Raw genomic sequence first — 14289 nt, 5'->3', positions numbered from 1 at the left:
CTACACCAAACTGGCTCCCTGATTAGGTTTGCCTGGATTATCCAAATCAGGGCAGTGCTACACAGGTTTTTGAAGGAGGAATGGTTACCCAAACATGCTTGACAGCTCATGGGAGAAAACTAGCGATAGTGTCTTTAGCGAAGTCTCAGCACTATTTCTGATCTTCTCATGGAGGGACCCCTTTGAAAGCTTCTGACTATTGTGGTTGTCAGGAAGAGAGACCAAATGATGATGAAAGAGGATGGCACCAGTAGTCCAAGCACATTTTGGAAGGGAGGAGAGGCTAAATAGTAGAAATCTCGGTATGGCAGAGCTTCACATTGGTGCAAGTGACTAGATCAGCATTCTCCAGTCTGAGACTGAAGTGATAATCATAGTCTTTGTAAACATCATGTGTGGCAAGGCACATACACTATAAAGGCCAGACTGAACCAATGGTGATTGTTCTCAAATATTAATGGCTGAAGGGACATGCATCAGTTCTCCCTGCAGCTAGGCATGTCAACCTCCAAGTGGGCCCCCAAATTGACCTGGAGTCATAACTGATCTTCAAGGGGAGAGATGGTGGCTCCATGGTAGAACATCTGCTTGGTAGGCAGAAGGTCCCAGGTTCAATCCCTGGCATCTCCAAAAAAAGGGTCCCGGCAAATAGGTGTGAAAAACCTCAGCTTGAGACCCTGGAGAGCCGCTGCCAGTCTGAGTAGACAATACTGACTTTGATGGATCAAGGGTCTGATTCAGTATAAGGCAGCTTCATATGTTCATATATGACTACAGAGATCAATTCTCCTGGAGGAAACAGCACTTCCAAAGGCTACACTCAGCAGTATCACATCTTCACTGAGCTCGTTCCCCTCACCACGAACTACCACTAAACAAGCCCATACCCATGGGGGCCCTGTGGAGCACTGTCCCCACAACTTCCAGGTAGGTCCCCACTTCCAGGGGACCCTCTGGGGCAGTCTGCTTCCCCCCTTTTTTTTGCCATGGCTGAGCTAGCTAGTGAAACAGCAGCTGGAGCTGGGGGAGCTGAGCAGAGCACAGCTCACTGCAGCAGCAAAAGCAGCAGGCAGAGAGGAGAGAGGCGGAGGAATGGGAGGCAGAGGAAGCCATGCGGAATGGGCCAGAGAGGGAGGGGGAACAGATGGAGCTGCTGGCTGCAAAGTGTTGAGGTGGAGGGAGGAGGTGGAAGGAAGCCCGCCTGCTTGCAAGCAAGGTGAAGTCCCTTCTCGGCTTCAAAGTTTTACGGTTAGCTGCCTCGACTTGGCCACATTCAGAACCTCCAGCTTTTGCCTCGACACCAGAAAGCTTCTGAGAATCGGCAAGCCCTGCAGTGGATGGGAAAGGGGGTTCCCCAACTTTTTAAAAAGCCCCCCCCCCCCCCCCGACTTTTAAAATCCTGGCGACACCCCTGCCACCAAGACTCCAGAAATCTTTCAAGTCAGAGCAACCATCCCCACTGGTCCCTGAAGTGGGCTGTGAAAGTTCAATCCAAGGTAGATCAGTGGACTACAACCCAGCCTCATACTATGCAGTTTCCAGTTCAGGCCTGGGAGTCCTAACAATTTCCTTCCCTGTTGTGTTCTGTAGATTAGGGTGAACGTAGGCATTTCCCACATACTGTCTGTGCAGGTTCTGCTGTGCTACATCTGTTTTATTTTATTTTATTTTAAAAGGTTTATCATTGCAATAGGTTTACACCTATAGGGCAGGGGTGGCCAACGGTAGCTCTCCAGATGTTTTTTGCCTACAACTCCCATCAGCCCCAGCCAGCATGGCCAATGGCTGGGGCTGATGGGAGTTGTAGGCAAAAAAAAAAATCTGGAGAGCTACCGTTGGCCACCCCTGCCTTAGGGGAAATTGCTCTAAGATGGCAATGCAGGAACAGTCCACACGCTAAGAAATCGATAAGCTCAACAATAGTCGTTCTGACAAAGGTGATGTTTCTTGTGTGACAAAAGAGAGCTTCAAAATATGGGGAAATGGTTAATTGCTCATGAGGCAAAGGCATACTGACTTGTCCTTATTCTTAGGGCCTATGGTTCATCTTCTTAACAATGCCAGGATGTTGGTGCAGGGTAGGGGATGGTGCAAATTTCACTGTGAACATATTTGAATGCTGAACTTACCGTATACGAAGGTGGCGATTGAATGTGAACTGACCATTCGGTCTCTTTGGTTCATGCTGCCCAGCCAACGAACGCCTGCCAAATCTGTTGGCATTGGGTTTTTCCCCAAACTGAGCATGCACAAAAATGTTGCCAGTCAAATCCATTGGCAGACATTGGCATCACAAAGGACTGTATGGCTGAATGCTAGACTTTTCTTGAAACATGTACTTTACCGATGCCTGAATATATGATTTGTGGGTGATCTAATTATCCATTTAAACAGTTGCTCGTGGAACACAGTAGTTATGCAGCAGGGAAGGGCATGGGGTGGTTGTAGAACTCAATCAGGCTGCGTGAGAATGTGTGTGCATGAAAAGCCAAGTGCTCTATGGAGTATGGCTAGTAGGAAACAACCTGACAAACACCCACAAATACCCATGACGAATGATCACACATTGTCTAAAAATCAAGTCCCTGTTCACAGCTTGGGAACAGAACGTGAGCTGATTCGGTGGGTGTCTGAGGAACTCTAGGGTAGCAGCTCTCAAATTTGTTGAGACCTTTGGGCATTTTTGGAAAGTATACAAGGGATAGTGAGCAGTGTTCCCTCTAAGCTGAGTTAGTGTGAGCTAGCTCACATTTTTGTCTCAGCTCAGGAAAAATGGCCCCAGAGCACACTAATTTATGCAACAGCTCACAACTTTCATGCCAGTAGCTCACAAAGTAGAATTTTTGCTCACAAGACTCCACAGCTTACAGGGAACATTGGTAGTGAGGCAAATTGCAAAACAACTGCAATGGAAGGTGGGGCTGGTCAAAAAATATTGAGTGGTCTCAAGCCAAGTGTGCTTCCATCATGAAGACAGCTGATCCTGAAGGGATGTTCCCTGTAGTCACAGAAGCAATTCCTGCATCGTAGATGTTGAGGAAAGAGGGAATCACACGTTCTGATTTGGGAAAGTGATGCTGCATGATAGTACTTGCAGTTTTCAAAGAAAGACAGGGTTTCGTTCCCTGCACAGCCATAGAGAAATAGGTCTATAGCCAAACGAAGAATGCAATATAAGTGACTGGTACCAGTGTGAAAATAGGAAAATAATAAAATCATCGGTCAACAATAGATATTCACACTCGCATTGTGTGCGCATGCTATTGATTTAGTGCAAATATAAGACAAAATGAAGAACAAAGGAACAATAAGGTACGGTATTTGTACTCCAAATGAGAAGGAAGCACTCAGTGGAGAAGACTCTGATGCTGGGAAAGGTAGAAGGCAAAAGAAGAAGAGGACGGCAAAAGATGAGATGGCTGGACAGTGTCACTGACGTAACAAACACGAATTTGAGCAGTTTTCGGAGGATGGTGGAAGGTAGGATGGCCTGGTTTGACTTTGTCCATGGGGTCGCAAAGAGTCGGACTCGACTGTACGACTGAACAACAACAAAAATATACACTTAAATGTTTCTACATTGGAACCAGCCTTAACCAAGTCCATAAGTAAGTGTTGTATGGTGGAATCCTTAAACGTTCTGCTGGAGAAGATCCCAGCCCCCCTGCCTCGCCCTCTCGGGTGGCGCGTGTGCGTGACCGCCTCCGTCAGGACCTCAGGGATCGGAGGAGGGTGGCACGCTCACAAGCAAGACGCTCCCTGAGCCCTGAGTTTTGAGAGGATTCTGGCCCTTCTAAGAGCAAGGATGCTTGAGTTGCAACAGGATCCTGGCTGCCTCTCTGAGCCAGCAATTAGCCCAAATGGGCAACAGCCAGCAGAGGGCTATATAGCTGTAGGCTTTGGGAGGCGGCTTTGTGGAAGCAACTAGTCATCTCCCTGGCGTTCTAGCATCCACTCTGGCTTGACTTTGGTTTCTGGACTCCCTGACTTTGGCTTGTGACTTCAGGACTTCCTGACCTCGGCTTCTGGACCTCGGACCTGCGATACTTGTACAGTGATTCGGATTTGGCGCCTCGGACCCTCCTGCTTACTGGCTGCAGACCTCGGACTGCCCCTGGACTTTGCCTGACCCGGCCCCAGCCGTGACACTTATGGACTTGGTTAAGGCTGGTTCCTATGTAGAAACATTTAAGTGTATAATTTGGGGGAGTACAAATACCTTATTGTTCCTTTGTTCTTCATTTTGTCTTATATTTGCACTAAATCAGTAGCATGTACACACAACGAGAATGTGAATTTTTATTGCTAAACTAGGAATGCAGGTTGGTGATTCACCTTCCTGGCACAAATTCAGTGGGTTGCTAATCAGCCACTAGGTACAAAATTACCTGCAACTCTTTATTGTTTGTGCTCCGTTCAAGTCCCTCCTGTCCCCAAGACTGAAACAAACAAAGAGGAATTAGAACACATTGGTGGGCCTCTGGACGTCACTGTGATAACGGCATTGTGAAGATGCCATAAACCGTTGTTTTATGTGCGGGCAGCTTGAGCCAGGTACTGAAAAAGCAGGAAGGAATGGAGAAACAGGAAATGGTTTCGGAAAGAAAACAAATGCACAATTTACTTTCGTTAAGCTCTCAGTTTGCCCAAGATCAAAAATCTTGGCAGCATCAAGCAATGATTGAGGTACAGGTACATTTAATCCCTGTGGATCTGTCTGGGTCAAGTTGTAATCTCAATTATTTAAGACTGTTATGATGATATTATGTTGCTGTCCTTTCAAATGATGACTCTTTCATGTACAAAATCTGGAACTGAATAAAGATGTATGTCTCAGAAAGAATCCTGATGGAGGCATCTTCTGGGTCATGTCTCTGATGCTCTTCAGCATCAGAAGAGCATTTTGACCCACGTTCTTATACCTCGGCCAGACTTTCTTTCTTTTTGGCAGTCTACCACTCCAAAGCTGCATGGTGTGGGTTTCTCAATGCAACTGTCAACTCTACTGTGAAACCCTTGCAAACTGGAGAGATTTCTGGGGAAGCCTTTTGGGGAAGCACACTCAGGTCATGAAAGTTTGCCCCTCTAGGCCTTCCAGGTTTCCCTTGAATGCATCCCACATGTCCTCATGGTCGGATAGCTGTTCCTCAGGGAAAGTTTCCTGCCACACCTGCTATCCTCACTGAGGAACCTTCAGTAAACTTCCAAGGAAGCTTCAGAATTCCTCAGAGCACACTTTGGAAACCAGCACTGCCCGAGTGACAGCCTCACTTGAAAGACAGAAGAGAAAAATGGGATCAAAATGAAACAGATAAATAATAAATTTGAAGAGAATAAAAATTAAGCAAATTAACAAATTTGCATGTTTGCCAAGAAGGAGAGGGGAACAATGTCCTATGTTGTGATGTCTAGAGACCTTGGTTCTTTATGATGGCCAGCAAGCATCTTCTTAGGAAAGAGCAAGAGTAATGTAGCACCTTAAAAGCTAACACAATTTGTGGCAAGGGAGGAGCATTCGTGAGTCACTGCTCACTTTTTCAAGAAAGCTCCTTGTTTGTTGTTGTTCAATCACACAGTCGAGTCTGACTCTTTGCGACCCCATGAAGCAAGTCACGCCAGGCCCTCTGGTCTTCCACCATCCTCCAAAGTCTGCTCAAATTCATGTTAGTTACATCAGTAACGCTGTCCAGTCACCTCATCTTTTTCTGTCCCTTTCTTCTTTTGCCTTCTGTCTTTCCCAGCATCAGGATCTTCTCCAGGGAATGCTCCCTTCTCATTTGGTAGCCAAAGTATTTGAGCTTCAGCTTCAGCATCTGACCTTCCAGGGAACAGTCAGGGTTCTCCTAACCTGCCTCAAACTTTGTTAGTCTTTAAGTTGCGACTGGACTCCTGCTCTTTCCTAAGAAGATGCTTGCTGGCCATCATCAAGAAGCAAAGATAACCTGCGGTTTTTCCCATTGAGGATTGTTCTATTGAATAGGCATACATTCATGGGTGTTACTTGCATCAGCAATCCCTCCGCTGGGCTATGAATGCTCATGGGGGATCGTTCGGGAAACCAACTCATTACGGGAACAGTGGGGCTCTGTTAGCTGAAAATCCTCGCCTAAGAATCTACAGCAGTAGTAGGAAGCCCCTGGCACCTCTGCCAACAACAGCATGACAGAACTTTTTGCTAGGCACCCAGGCAAGATGGATCCCCACCCAAGGAGCCGTGCAGAACAAGGCAGGCGGTATGGCTTATGCCGATCTTCACCTCCCAGATCTGCAGAGGCACCAGCTGAGTCCCGAGGGGAATCCCAGAGAGGCTGGCAGCACTGCTGATACTTGGCTTGCACCAAGCATTGTCTGGCCAAGTACAATCTTTGCCCCCTTCCCTTTGTTCGCCAGCATGCCCACGCCTTCACAGAGAGATATCGACTTGTTGTTGTTTGACAGCGCACAGACTGGAATGGTTGCCTCCTGCTGATCTAGAGCAAGCGGAGCCTCGATGGAGTGACCTCTGAGTCCAGGGGCACCGTAGAGATCAACAGGATTTCCTGGCTTCTAAAATTTTGAGAGTCGATGCTTGCTTTGTCAGATACAAGGAGACGTGGAGAACTTTTCATTCACAAATTCAGTACAATGGATCTTCATCCCCTCCCCCCCCCCCCCAAGATTGAATAGGAACATAGGAATCAGGCCTGTAGCTCTGGTGGGGTCCTTGGAAGGGTCCAGGCCCCACCAATCAAACCCCCATGCAGGGCTCACTTTGTAGCAGGAGTTCCTTTGCATATTAGGCCGCACACCCCTGATGCAGCCAATCCTCCAAGAGCTTACAAGGCTCTTCTTACAGGGCCTACTGTAAGTTCTTGGAGGATTGGCTACATCAGGGGTGGGCGGCCTAATATGCAAAGGAGCTCCTGCTACAAAGTGAGCCCTGCCCCTGTGTAACCTTTCTGATCCCCTCTGTTCAAGAGACCATAACTCCTTTCTTTCTCTCCCCCCCTCCCCTTACCATCCAGCCTGATAAAAACGTGCAGGGGAAGATGAAAGCTTGTGCATAATTTTGGGATAATAAAAGGGATAACGTGGCACTTTTGGGGGGGGCATTCATCGGATATTTTGAGAGCTGACACTGAGAGCTCAGCCCCCTGGCCCCCTTAAACAAAAGATCCTATCTGTGGCTCCACCAAATTTGAAACCCTGGTGATGGCCCTAATTCTTATTTCTCCACAGCTGCTCATAAGAACATAAGAGAAGCCATGTTGGATCAGGCCAATGGCCCATCCAGTCCAACACTCTGTGTCACACAGGGACCAAAAAATCCAAGTGCCATCAAGAGGTCTACCAGTGGGGCTAGAAGCCCTTCCACCATGCCCTCCCAAGCACAAGAATACAGAGCATCATTGCCCTAGAGAGAGTTCCCACAATAAGCTGCAGCTAATACCCACCGATGGACCTCTGCTCCATTTGCTTATCCATTCCCCTCTTGAAGCTGTCTATGCTGGTAGCCGCCGCCACCTCCTGTGGCAGTGAATTTCTGCCTTCATGCATTTCCTCTCGTCTCTTATTAAACTGATTCCATTCGGCATTGTACCTCTGCATCCTGTCTGCCTTCTTTGCAACCCCTCTCCCACCTTTGGACTTGGACAGAATGGCTCAGGGATCTCCATTCAAACCTGTCCTTGACAGGGCAGCTGCTGTGAGAGTCCTCTCAGCCCCACCCACCTCACATGGTGTCTGTTGTGGGGGAGGAAGACAAAGGAGATTGTGAGCCGCTCTGAGATTCGGAGTGGAGGGTGGGATATAAATCCAATATCATCATTATCATCATCATCATTCCTATCTGTATCTGACAAAAGGTGCTTGGGCTTTCCAAAGCAACTCTCCCCCAAACCTTCTTGGTCCTGAAGGTGTCACTGGACTCATTCGACGACTTCTTCTGCAGACCAGAATGTCTACCCTGCTGCAAACTGTGCCTCCGCAGACACAGAGCTAACGTGCACCCATACTCGAAACCATGTTGGAATGAGGGATTGGAAACGTTGTATATAATAATATCTTTATGATGTTCAAACTTCCATGAGGAATACATTGGAAATACCCACAAGAACTACACAGTGCAGCCGACAGGTACAAAGAAATAGAAAACCCAGGGGAGAAAGTACAATGGGCAGTGGGGGTGGGGTAACGAGGTCTTCACACAGCCAGAGACCAGGTTGAGGGAATCATCAGAATGAAAACCAAATCACAAGTACTTTGCAATGGCAGGTGTAGAAAGCAACCCCCGTTGTGGCCTGCACTGTTCACATTGGTTAAAAAATGGGGGCAGGGGGATATAGTGAGAGGACAGATTACACCAAAGTAACCACCCCAAAATACCACATCGATCAGCGTGCAAATTTTGGTTTCACCGCTTCCTTTAGAAAGAGAGTAATAAATAATGAAGAGAGAGAGAGAGAGAATGAGAGACGGTGTTCCTTTGTTTGCAACCGGCGGCTCTGCAGGAAGCATCGGCGATGCCATTGTCAGCTGGATCAGGCCCTCTTTGCTTTTCCTTTTGGCCTTAAGGCTACTGACACCAGGTTGGGAGATTCCTGGAGATTGAGGGGTGGATCTCAGGGGTGGGGTGGGGGGTTGGGAAGGGGAGGGACTTCCATGGGGTACAGTGCCATAGAGTCCACTCTCCAAAGCTGCTGTTTTCTCCAGGGGAGCTGGTCTCTTCAGCCCGGAGATCAGTTGGAATTCCGGGAGATCTTGAACGCGCAGCTGGAGGCAGGCAACCCTATGCTGGCTGGCCTCTTGGAAACCCTCTATTGGTTTATGCTTTGCATTGCACAGGGCTGCCGCTTGCTGAGCCTTAATTTTGATGTTTGCTTCTCCTTCCTTTTGAAGCTGCTGTATGCAGGATCTGGATTGAACCAGCGACATAGGAGGGAGAACTGAGTATGCAATTTTAATCTTTGCACAAAACAGGTTTTGGGGGGTTTTTTTGCAATAAGGGCATTAGGGTGGTCAGTCCCGAACAGGTAATGTGCCCCTCCCACACACGAGTTTCTTTAGCACTGCTCAGGGTTGTCCACCACAACTGGTTAATCCCTAGGAATAAATGGAGGCTGGTGACAGGTGCACCACTATCACACCGGGGCACAACATCATTTCTGGTGCCAAACCAAAAGTGGCACCAGCATGCCGGGGGCGATGCTCTTGGATTCATCCCAAACTCAGTTTGGATTAAATTCTAGAACACCAGCCCTTGGCTAATGACCACACTTCCAGTTTGGCATGGGAAGCGACATCACATCCTTGTGCAATACTGGCAGGCACCACATTTTCATCCAGTGCTTCGTTCGGACCAGCTCGTGAAGCACTGGTGGGACCTGTGAGAAATGCCTGCAAGATCTCTCCCTAGCACACTGTCTGACAATGCTTCATGTTATGCAGTAGCGATTAGACTATACTGGAAGAGCGGAGAATCTTCAAACCTGAAATGCATTGGCCACAATCCAGTTGAGAGTTCACACTGAATGTCATGTTGGCTTGTGACCTTTGCATGTGGCTGAAAAAGAGAGCTGTCGAGGCGGGAGCAGTGCAGAGAGTGCTGAACTAAGGGCTTAACTAAATCGATACCAGCACACCTGCATTTTCACAAGAGGCCAAATGCAACTCTCCATGGGCCATTTTTCATTGTGCCCTGGTCCCCCTCTGAATCAGTGCCCCCTTGACAGGTAGCTGAGTTCTGATTTATTTTTTAGTATGTGTGTGTGTGTGTGTGTGTGCTTGCATGCCTGGAAGTCATGGTGACTTGTGGCAACCCCGAGTGGGGCTAGGACATTTCAGAGAGGTAGCTCAGATATTGCCTGCCTCTGTGTCCCGGCTCTGGTATTCCTTGGAGGTCTCCCATCTCAGTGCTGGCCAGGGTCGGCCCTGCTTAGCTTCCAAGATCTGACGAGACTGGGCTTGCCAGGGCTATCCAGGTCAGGGCTAGGTAGGTGAATTTTTTTTAAAAGCTAGGAACTCCATACACGGAACAGCCAATGCATTGTGTAGTTAGCACCTCCAAGGAGGAAGACTTGGTTTCAGGCCTCTGTTCAGCCATAAAACTCAGTGGATGACCTCAGGCCAGTCGCTAACTCACAGAATTACTGTGCGGGAAAAATCTATTTATCCTTTCCACGTTACAAAATCAATACCCCGCCTTCCTGCCCTCGCAAGGGCCACCAAGGTGGACCTCGGGGTGGAGAACTATGTAAGTCACTGTCCAAGCTCATGAATGGAAGGATGGGATAAAAATATACCATACCAAAAGGTAACGGTAGTCCCCTGGGCAAGCACCAGTCGTTTCCGACTCTGGGGTGACATCGCATGTGACATTTTCATGGCAGACTTTTTTATGGGGTGGTTTACCATTGCCTTCCCCAGCAAGCTGGGTACTCATTTTACTGACCTTGGAAGGATTGCAGGCTGAGTCAACCTTGAGTCGGCTACCTGAACCCATCTTCTGCCAGGATTGAACTCAGGTCGTGACCAGAGCTTCAACTGCAGTACTGCAGCTTTACCACTCCGCGCCATGGGGCTAGCTGTATACTATACCATACCAAACCCTTGATGGCATAACTGCGATAAAAATATAAAGTTGAAAACATGGTGATGGTGGACATAAATTGGGTTTCCAGAATGGCCTCCTCCAGGGATCCAGCTCTAGCAGCACATCAGCAGGCCATGCAGACAAGAGCTAATGGGTCCCAAAGGGAATTCCCTCATTTCCATTTGTATCAAAAGCCACAGCTCAAAGGAGCCTGGATAAACATCGGAACACACAACCAGGTGTGACTCTGGGGACGCATTGGCTGAAAGCGTGGAAGACCAAATGCATATTGGCACCTCCCTTTCTGAACCAGGGTGGAGATGTATAAAGAGGCAATGCATCTGCACAGCAGCAGGAAGTTCTCCTGCCCAACATCCACATAGGACAGGGGGAAAAAGTCCATTGTCTTTGGAATGGGAACAAGCAGGGTCTTTTTGTAGCAGGAGCTTCTTTGCCACACACCCCTGATGTAGCCAATTCTCCAAGAGCTTATAGGACTGTTATTACAGGACTTTCTGTAAGTTCTTTGAAGATTGGCTACATAAGGGGTGTGTGGCCTAATATGCAAAGGAGCTTCTGCGACAAAAAAGAAGAGCCCTGGGAGCAAGTCTTGGCTTTACTCGCTTTCATTGGACTGCAGGGGAAAGGGGGCATCACATATAATTCCTCTGGATCGGGCTGAGGGCATTGTGCTTCCTACATACATGGTGCTGGGCCACAGGCAGCTTCGAGCACTGCTAGATGGAAGGACTGGAAGATGAAACACCTCAAGACCAAGCCTGAGGGGGTAAGCGGCCATGGCTTAGCGACAGAGCATCTGCCTTGCCCACAGAAGCCCCCAGGTTCAGTTCTCAAGACCTTCTGTTAAAAGGATCAGCTAGCAGGCAAAGCGAAAGCCTTCCACCTGAGACCTTGGAGAGTGGCTGCCAATCAGAGTAGACACCAACCTTGATGGACCAAGAGTCTGGCTCTGTATAAGGCAGCTGCAAGCTTGTTCATGTGGAAATCCCCGAGGAAAGGCAGGAAAACCCAGGAAGACAAGAGCGATGCCAGCAAAACCTGGCTTTTATCACCCTACTGATGAACTGCCTAGATAGGAAGAGTCATCTTGGTGGCATCTTGGTTTTGCCATACACAGGGCTTCTTTTTGTAGCAGGAACTCCTTTGCATATTAGGCCACACACGGCTGATGTAGCCAATCCTCCTGGAGCTTACAGTAGGCCCTGTACTAAAAGCCCTGTAAGCTCTTGGAGGATTGGCTACATTAGGAGGTGTGTGGCCTAATATGCAAAGGAGTTCCTGCTACAAAAAAAGCCCTAGCCATATGGCACCAGCTCCTGGGTAGGGCAGTCAAGCTCCTGAAGCTTGGCTGTTCCAGCTTCCATGGCTCCTGATCTCCATCATGGTCAATGGCTAGACAGAAATATGATCAGATACCACAGTGACGTAAGACTGGAGGGTGTCTTACAAAACATAGAACACATACACCAAAGATTATATATATATGTTAAAAAAACTGAAGGTGTCAATGAAATAGATCATTCTGATATTGACAAAAAAAGATATCCAGCTTTACTATTAATATTTCTGTTGAAGGAAATTGCATTTGGAAATCTTTGGTACTCCGATTGGGTGTGTTAAGACTTTGGACTGGTCTTAAAAGTGGGCGAAGGGTTTTTGTGCAGCTGGCGACTGCTGTGAGTCCTACCCAGACCCAATGCAATGGCAGGTGGATGATGCTCTTTTATGACGGCACCAGAAAAGTCGGTCGTTTTAAAGCGAAACGGATGCTCCTCAGAACAGCCTGGCTCTTTCATCTGGATATGTTCCCCCAACACAAGCCTGAAAGAAACCCATTTTGGAAGGGGAATTAGGACATGTCAACACTAACACATGTTTTAAAAAATGAGTAAGTTTCCCTGTCATGGCATCCTCCAAAGAATTCTGGGGAGGGGGGGGGGGGCTCAATATTCTCTTGCTGTGTCCTTGCAAAGACACACAAAACCCGGGATTCCTTGAGGTCCAGAAACCACCAGGGCTTTTTTTGTATCAAGAACTCCTTTGCACATTAGCCCACACACCCCTGATGTAGTCAATCCTCCTGGAGCTTACAGGATGCCCTCTACTAAGAGCCCTGTAAGCTCTTGGAGGATTGGCTACATCATGGGGGTGTGGACTAATATGCAAAGGAGTTCCTGATAAAAAAAAAGTCCTGGAAACCACCAAACTGAAACCGGTCAGAACATGGCAACAGATATTGTTCCAGTGCGCCTGGGGGGGGGGGACGGTGCACCCCATGGCTCCAATTGCCACATAAAGTTGCATCTTTCCTTTCCATCCTTTAGCAAATGGAAAATGTAGCATGTGTCCAGGATGGCTCACTGGAGCTTCCAGGACTTTGGGCACTGATCAGTTTAAATCCACCCCCTACTGCTCCTCTGCTTCTTTTCTATGTCGCCACAGCTGGGTGGAAATTGGAAAGCTTTTTTTGGGGTGTATGTTTTTTTGAATGGCTCTAATTGTGTCGACTCTGGCAGTGCTTCCCTTTTGGGCGTGATCTAAATTTGGAAGTTCCTTTCTTTCCTGTAGAATCAGAAACTCTATCGGGGTGATATTTCTTTTGAGTTGCTGCTAGGCGGGGGTCAAGCGTGGCTGTCGACGAATCCCCAGCTATAGTCTCTGACTCAGAAGACCTAAAACCAGTTTCTGAAGCTCCAGGTTTGGGCTGCATGTTGGCATCTGAAAAGCAAGGACAGAGGCCTGGGCTCCCTATTCATTAAAAAAAAAAGACCTAAAGAAATCCAGAGGATTTATTTCTTGCCAGGGCTTTTTTTTTATAGCAGGAATTCATTTGCATAATAGGCTACACTCCCCTGATGTCGCCAATCCTCCAAGAGCTTACAGTAGGACCTGTAAGAAGAGCCCTGTAAGCTCTTGAAGGATTGGCTACATCAGGGGAGAGTGGCCTAATATGCAAAGGAATTCCTGCTACAAGAAAAGGCCTGTTTCTTGCCATCCTCTTCTGGATATGAAGGTTGCCTTAAGGATGGCCAACCTTGAGTGGCAATCCCAGGAGACTGGGGTGGGAGCGGGGGCAGGACTTAACCAGACAATGTCTCACGACATCAATTGCAGCCATGTAGCCAGAAGTGACATCACTGTGTTGCAGGATGCATGAGGATTCACCCAAAGCTCTATGGTAAAAAACAGAGTTTCAGGTGAATTCTAGCACACCCTCAGTCTCTCCGTTTCCCCCAGGGTCTCTAAGGCCTGAGCCTGAACAGTTTGGGGCAGCCAACTAGGCCAGACTGTTCCAGAGTCATACCCCAGAATCCATAACAAGGATTTTGGTGTCCAACCTACCTAGATTTCTTGGGGTTGTTAGGCTGGGGTGACATACAATGCAGATGGCTGCATCCTGTGATGACCAAAGAGCTATGGGACCAATGGGAAATGGGGACCGATGCAAAGGGTTCCCATCACCAACCATTTGCACAATTTGGATCAAGATTTCCCACCTAGAAAATCTCTGGCTTGAATCTTTCTTAAAACAGCAACACAACTCCATTTTTTTAAAGTGAACCCCATTTGATTTTTAAATGTCCCCTGAAGATCACCCTTTTTTCCCTTAATCTGTTGGTAAAATCAGCGTAGCACTCTTCTCCAGGCAATGGAACAAAAATGCCTTTCTGCAATCAAGAGGATTTGGTAGGGAGAAG

The sequence above is a fragment of the Heteronotia binoei genome, chromosome 18, assembly GCF_032191835.1.
Source record: "Heteronotia binoei isolate CCM8104 ecotype False Entrance Well chromosome 18, APGP_CSIRO_Hbin_v1, whole genome shotgun sequence".
Taxonomy (NCBI): domain Eukaryota; kingdom Metazoa; phylum Chordata; class Lepidosauria; order Squamata; family Gekkonidae; genus Heteronotia; species Heteronotia binoei.
The sequence above is the reverse complement of the archived record's forward strand: the minus strand, read 5'-3'. Positions refer to the sequence as shown.